We start from the raw sequence: 6,960 nt of genomic DNA, 5'->3' as shown, positions 1-6,960 counted from the left end.
TTTTTTTTTTTTTTTTTTTGACTCGGTTGTTACTTCACGTATTTATACAAGTAGTGGAAATTTTAGGAAATTGGTTAAAGTGTGTAAATAATTTAATAAGACTAGTAATAAATAATACTCTCTCCATTTCAAAATATATGATGTTTTAGTGAAAATACGCATATTAAAAAATAGTTACTTTTAAAAAGTTTAACCAATCATAAACAAGTCGGCTTAATATAAAATATAAATTTAATCTAAAAGTTGCATAGAAAGTTGGAAACATCCTATATTATGAAACAAAAATACTTCTCTAAATATCCTATATTATGAAACAGAGGGAGTAGAGAAAACTAACTAATATGCCATAACAATATTTTTTCTTTCCAAATGTGCCATAATTGTTTGGTTCTTTTCAAATGTGTCATACCCATTTCCAGATCTGGAATTAAATGGTTGGAATTAAACGGTTGTATTACATTTGGAATACACATAATTGGTTCTTTTCAAATGTGTCATACCCTAGCCATAATTGTTTGGTTCTTTTCAAATGTGGCATGAGCGAAGATGGGAAAGTCAAATTCCACAATAACTAAAAAAAAAAAATCCCCTAGCCACTAAAACCGTTTTGTCCTCCCCTTCGTCTTCTCCCCTGCTTTCTCTCACGCGGCTCTGTGTGTTTTGCTCTCTTGCTTTTAAAAAAAATCAACAAATATGTCTTCTTCCGTCAACGAGAAAACGCAAATAGATTACCCAACTGTCCCCACCTCAAGGTCAGTGATCTGAAATTATGGAAATTGTAGTGGGCAAAATCGCAGTAGGTTGTTGTCACATTATGGACCAGATTTGGAATGGGAAAAATTGGTTGTTGTCTACTATAATATTGTCTATCTGAAATTATGGAAATTGGAGTGGATGAAATCGCAGTAGGTTGCCGTCAATGTAGAATCTGGAAAATTGTTTGTTGTGGACAACATAGTAACTTAGTAGACTAAACCTTAGTAGACGAAATCGTTGTGTTATTCTTATTGTCTACTATTATATTGTCTATCATGAGTAATGGACACATTCGTTTGTTATATACATAAAGGAACGAATTTCACCGGCTTAGTAATTGTATCCTATCACATACCTTGGTCCACCAATATCACTTCGATTAAATAGTTGTCCATTAAAGGACAATCTACGTATCGTCGTTGTAGACTAGCTCAAATCACTTTTACTATGTTGTCTATTTACTGAATTTATCCAAATGGTGGACAACTAGTCAATATGCATATGTTGTTTTCTTGGTATAGGTGGGTGGACTACTTCCAATATGAATATATTGTGTCCACCACCTCGTAGACTTGTTTCAGTATGAATATGTTGTCCACCACTTGATGAACTTGTTAATATATTGTCCACCATTTTGTTCCTATATATTCATATGTTGTCCACTAATTATCACTCACACGTTTCCGTGAAATGCTTCCGACCACGCGCCCATCTTTTTCCATGTTCCATAGTCAAAACACATCTTAATTGCAGGGGCAATCTAGTAAAACTGAGTTTGCCATATTTAATGGATATGACATATTTGAAAAGGTTTTACAAATATGGCAGATTTGGAAAGATTTTAAAAAAATATGGCATAAATGGCAAAAATCCCTAAATAATAATTCACGTTTTCAAAACAAAATTTTTGGGAACCAACTAAAATTTTTTTTTCTTATAAATGAACCTAAGGAGTAAATTTAATCCACTCACTTTCAATGACTTTATAAAAGGGTAATGATTTTTAGGATTTTTTTTCTTTTCTTTTGGAAAAGTGAAATTTGTAAAGAATCTCAAGTTCCAACTCCTTTTGTGTATCAACAAAAATTAACTACAGTATTAGAGGGGTATTGAACTTGTGTTTTAAAAGATTTTAGAGTATTTTAAAATCCTTTGTTATTCAACTTAGATTTATATAAAATCTTTTGTTATTCAACTTAGATTTATATAAAATCTTTTGTTATTCAACTTAGATTTATGTAAAATTATTTAAAATAACTTACAATATTTTGTTATTGAATCAATGATTTATAAAACTGAACTAAAATCTATAGATTTTGATTTTGTCTCCGTTGCTTCTTCTGACCCACCACCACTACAATATGGTCGTTTCCACCACGACGAGACTGATGTGAATAATGGTGTTGAGTCTAATTCTGTTTCCAACAACGGTAGCTGCTCGGTGAGTCGGAATATCACAAGGACAAGACAACCAATCTTCCCCTCATTCTCAAGCAGGAGGTGATGATACCAGGTGCAAACAATGACAAGCGTGAGAAAGTTTGCCAAAAGAATGAGAGAAAACATCAACGCCAGAAGGAGAGGATATCAATTTGCCCATATGTTCGCAAGCAATTTACACAAAAGTCCGCAAGTCTTTTAAACATAAAAAAGAAATCTCGGTCCCTAACACAATTTACACATAAATACACTTGTTCCTCTCTTCTTCTCCTTCCTCCTTTTCCTCGCAGCAGTCGCTTCTCATCTCCCAAATACACGAAGGGCTTGTGCTGTTTTCTCTTCTTCGTTGGCCATTCTAATTCTAAGATAACATCTGGTTTGTGCTGTTTTCTCTTCTTCGTTGGCCATTCTAATTCTAAGATAACATCTGGCTTGTTTTCTCTGCAGGGTTTATATTTAGAGCAATTCAGCGATGGGTTTCGGTTCTGTTTATCGCACTCTAACTGAAATATTTCCTCAGGTAACAAAACTGGTCTCTTTATTTGATTTAAGTACAACTTTACCAAGTCCAGCAGTGAGATATTGATCAAAGCATCTATCTGTGTGCTTTTTAATTGCTGTATTTTTGGATATTAGTTTTGATCAAATAGTTTCACTTACTTGACACTGTTTTAGATTTTTGCTGCTTAATCATCTTTATTTTCATGTCTTTCGTGTAGTCTAACCGTAACCATATTGTATATATATATTTTGACTCTACTGCAGATTGATGCACGAATTTTGAGGGCTGTTGCAATAGAGCACCCCAAGCAACGCAAAGTATATCAATTTGCCCATATGTTCAATACTAAAAAAGTAAACATTTTGTCCTTTCTGTGAATTATTTTAGAGAATACTACATAAGAGAGCCTGTGTTTATTTTACAGAGTAAAACGATGTCGAGATCACACTTTTTTTTTTTGTTCCAAAATATTCTAAAATCACCTAAGTTTAATAACAAAATCTTACAGAATCTCATTCATTTTCTTGTATTTTAAATATAAAAACTTTAAAAACTAATCAAATCTCCTAAAAACTCAATCAAATCTTTCAAAATTCTAAAATATTAAAATCCTACAAAATCCTACCAAATCCAAATTCAATACCCCCTCTTATTCTATTCATGTCTCACCTATGGTAAAAAAGCTGATGAAGCTGGTGCTTTAAAACATCACAAATACTCCATATATATGTGGTGTAGTAGTTTAAAACCTCATGAAGGTAATTTTTGTTCATGTCTCATGGTTTAAGCTCAAGGTAAGTTTTAAAATGATGAAGAAGGATTGTGATTATTTTTTTTTTGTAAAACTGTGAATTTTCATTTAAGAAACTCAATTGTACTGATTACAATAGCGATGTGAGACTCTGTGATAGCTTTTGCCACAAAAAAATTAAAAGACAAAAGGTATCCGAAAAACAGACCAACTAGAAGGGACTCTCGTAGTCTCAGTAAGCATATTTAAGCCAGTCTTCCATTAGCCGTTTGAAATTTTTCCGGTGGCTCTTTGCAAGAATGGCGTCTCTTATCTGTCGATCCAAAAACCTGAATAGAATGTGCGGTGGTGTTGCCTGGTTATTGTGAAGGCGCACATTTCTCTCAGTCCAAATGGAGTATATAGTTGCTTGCGCCACCAATCTTCGCAGTGTCTGGGAGGAAGTTGCATCCGACATATCCAACCAACCCGTAAACGCATCCCAGGTGTGGAAAACAAAAGGATTGTATCCCAGCCTCTTAGTATTTTGCAACCACAAAACTTCACTTAACTCACAATGGAGAAAAAGATGCTCTCGATTTTCAGACTGTAGCCCGCATATGCAACATTTGTCCTCAACCTGCATTCCCCAGTTTGCCAGCCTGGATCTTGTGGGTAGTCGATTTAGGTGAGTGATCCATAGCATGAAAGCGTGTCTTGGGATAGCCCCTTTGTACCACACCTGTTTTGCCCAAAGTGGTGATGCTTGACGGTGCCTGACAGCCTCCCAGGTTCTCTTAGTACTGAAATGGTCCAAGAGGTCATCATCAATTTTCCAAAGAAATCTATCCGGTTCATTACACAGAGTGGGCGCTGTTTGTGTCGTGAGGTGGATATGCAAGAGTTCCGCTTGTGGAGATCTAGCAGGTCTGAGATGCCATCCATCATTTAAGCAGGCTTGAGAAACCGTGTGCGAGATTGGTATACCTGTCTGAGAAGGACCCGTATGACCCAGAAACTGAATCAAAGGACCAAACGGAGACCACCAGTCAGTCCAAAAGGAGATCTTTTCACCATTTCCCAGTTCGCAGCGAAGAAACCTGTTTGCAAGGGGTCTCAAATGCAAAAGAGATTTCCATGTCCAAGACGTTTGCTTCTTTTCGTCAATGAGCCAGAAAACACCATCTTTGATTTTGTTATTCCGGATCCAGTCTGCCCAAAGAGAATCCGAAGCATTGAACAGCCTCCAGATTAATTTTAAGCAGAGTGTTTTGTTCCATTTGGCAATGCATCTGAAGCCTAAACCGCCTTCATCCTTAGGCATACATAACGCCTTCCATGCAACCTTGGTGTTCGGCTTTTTGTTGATATCACCACACCATAAAAACCGTGAACACAAACTCTCAATACTTCTTATGCACCCTTGTGGTAGAATGAACGCTGAAGCCCAGAAATTGACAGTTCCATAAATTACAGAGGCAATCAATTCTCTGCGTCCTGCATAAGAAAGTGCTCGAGCCGACCAGCTTGTAAATCTGGAGGTTAGGTTATCCAGCAAGGGCCTGTAATCACATAACCTCAACCTCCTATGCATCAGTGGCAGACCTAAATACCGAATGGGGAGTGAACCAAGTCTGAAGCCAAGAGTGTTAAACTCCGAGGCTTCATCTTGGTTCACTCCTGCAAGAAAAAGGTCTGTCTTCTCCTTATTCATCGCCAAACCAGAGATGGCTTCAAAGTCTTGTAAAACTTTGTTGATGTTTTGCAGAGATCCCTCTTGACCATCAAAAAATATCATTATATCATCTGCAAAGGCAAGATGGGTTACCTGCGGGTTTGAAGCCGAGGGGTGATGCCCGATGGTGTTATTGTTGTAACCATTGTTGAGCATCTGTGTGAAGACTTCCATCGCGAGAGTGAAGAGGTAAGGGGAGATAGCATCCCCTTGCCTTAGGCCCCTCGCACCCTTGAAGAAACCACAAGATTCACCATTTACTGATATGGAAAAAGTAGGCGTTGTGTTGCATTCAGTAATGAGTTTGACAAAATGTGGTGGGAAGTTGAGAGCCTTGAGCGTGTTGAGGATGAATTCCCACTGCACTGAATCAAAGGCTTTCTTCAGGTCAACTTTTAGCATACCCCTGGCTGTGATGCTCTTGAGATTGTAGCCTTGTACCAATTCCGTTGCTAACAGAACGTTTTCAATAAGCAGCCTTCCGGGGATAAACGCTGACTGCGTGTTTGCAATAAGATCCGGTAAGATAGCCTTGAGGCGGTTTGCAAGAAGCTTGGAGGCAACTTTGTACACGGTGTTACAACATGCAATATGTCGGAATTCAGACATTCTTGAAGCGTTTGGTGTCTTTGGAATGAGAGTCAGAACGGTTGAGTTCCATTGCTTCAAGATTTGACCCGAGTGATAGAACTCCAAGACAACATCGATCATGTCCTGCCCTACCGTGTTCCAATGTGCTGTGAAGAACTCTGCACAATAACCGTCAGGCCCTGGTGCTTTATTCGTTGGCAACGAGAAGAACGCCTCTTTTATTTCCGCAGGGGTGAAGGGGCTAAACAAGACTTGAATAGCGGATTCTGGGCATCGATGCGGAACTATAACAGCTAAATCTTCAATGGAGGGAGCATGAAATTGATTGTTGACACCAAGGAGATTTTGAAAATATCCCACTGCTAGTTTCTGCACTCCTTCCTTTGTATCAATAATCTGATCATTTTCATTAATAAGGAACAAAATCTGGTTCACACTCTGCCTGGACATCATCGCCCTATGGAAAAACTTTGTGCAATTGTCACCTTCTTCAAGCCAGCAAATACGGGATTTCTGCCTGAGGAAAGCTTCCTCTGCAGTTGCTAGAGTACTCCACTTCATATGAGCCTCTCTCTCTAAGAGCGAAGATTGAGGAGTAGGAGAGGTGAGAAGCTGATGCTGGCACCTTCGTAGTTCCTCAAAAGCTTCAGAGACTCTCTGCTCCAAATGCGAGTAGTTGTCCTTACTGAAGTCCTTTATCACTCTCTTCAACGCCTTGAGTTTTTTAGAAACCTTTAGCATCTTTGAACAATCAAGATTTAAGGCAGACCACCAAACATTTATCAAAGGGGCAAAGTCAGGATTCTTATTTAAGAAGGACATGAACTTGAACGGTTGCCTTATCTTTGGCTTGGTTTTCTCCAGAAACAAACAGCAAGGACTGTGGTCCGAGAAACCAGGCTCACCGAAGACTGCGAGTGACTTGGGAAACTTTTGCATCCATTCATCATTTACTAGCAGTCTATCCAACTTTTTAGCAATGGGATCACTAGCCTGATTATTGGCCCAAGTGAATGTATTTCCGCAGTAAAGCAAATCAAAGAGTTTTGACTGATAAGGCACTGATTCAGATCTCTCATCCCCCTTGACTGCGTGGTTGAGGTAGGCTTTGAATGTTCTTGAGGGGTCAGAACTTGGTTGAAATCTCCCACCAGTACCCAGGGCTTACTTGACACCACAGACGACACAGACATAGACTGGATCTCC

This window comes from Camelina sativa, chromosome 19 (genome assembly GCF_000633955.1).
Source record: "Camelina sativa cultivar DH55 chromosome 19, Cs, whole genome shotgun sequence".
NCBI lineage: Eukaryota > Viridiplantae > Streptophyta > Magnoliopsida > Brassicales > Brassicaceae > Camelina > Camelina sativa.
Note: the sequence above shows the minus strand (reverse complement) of the source record.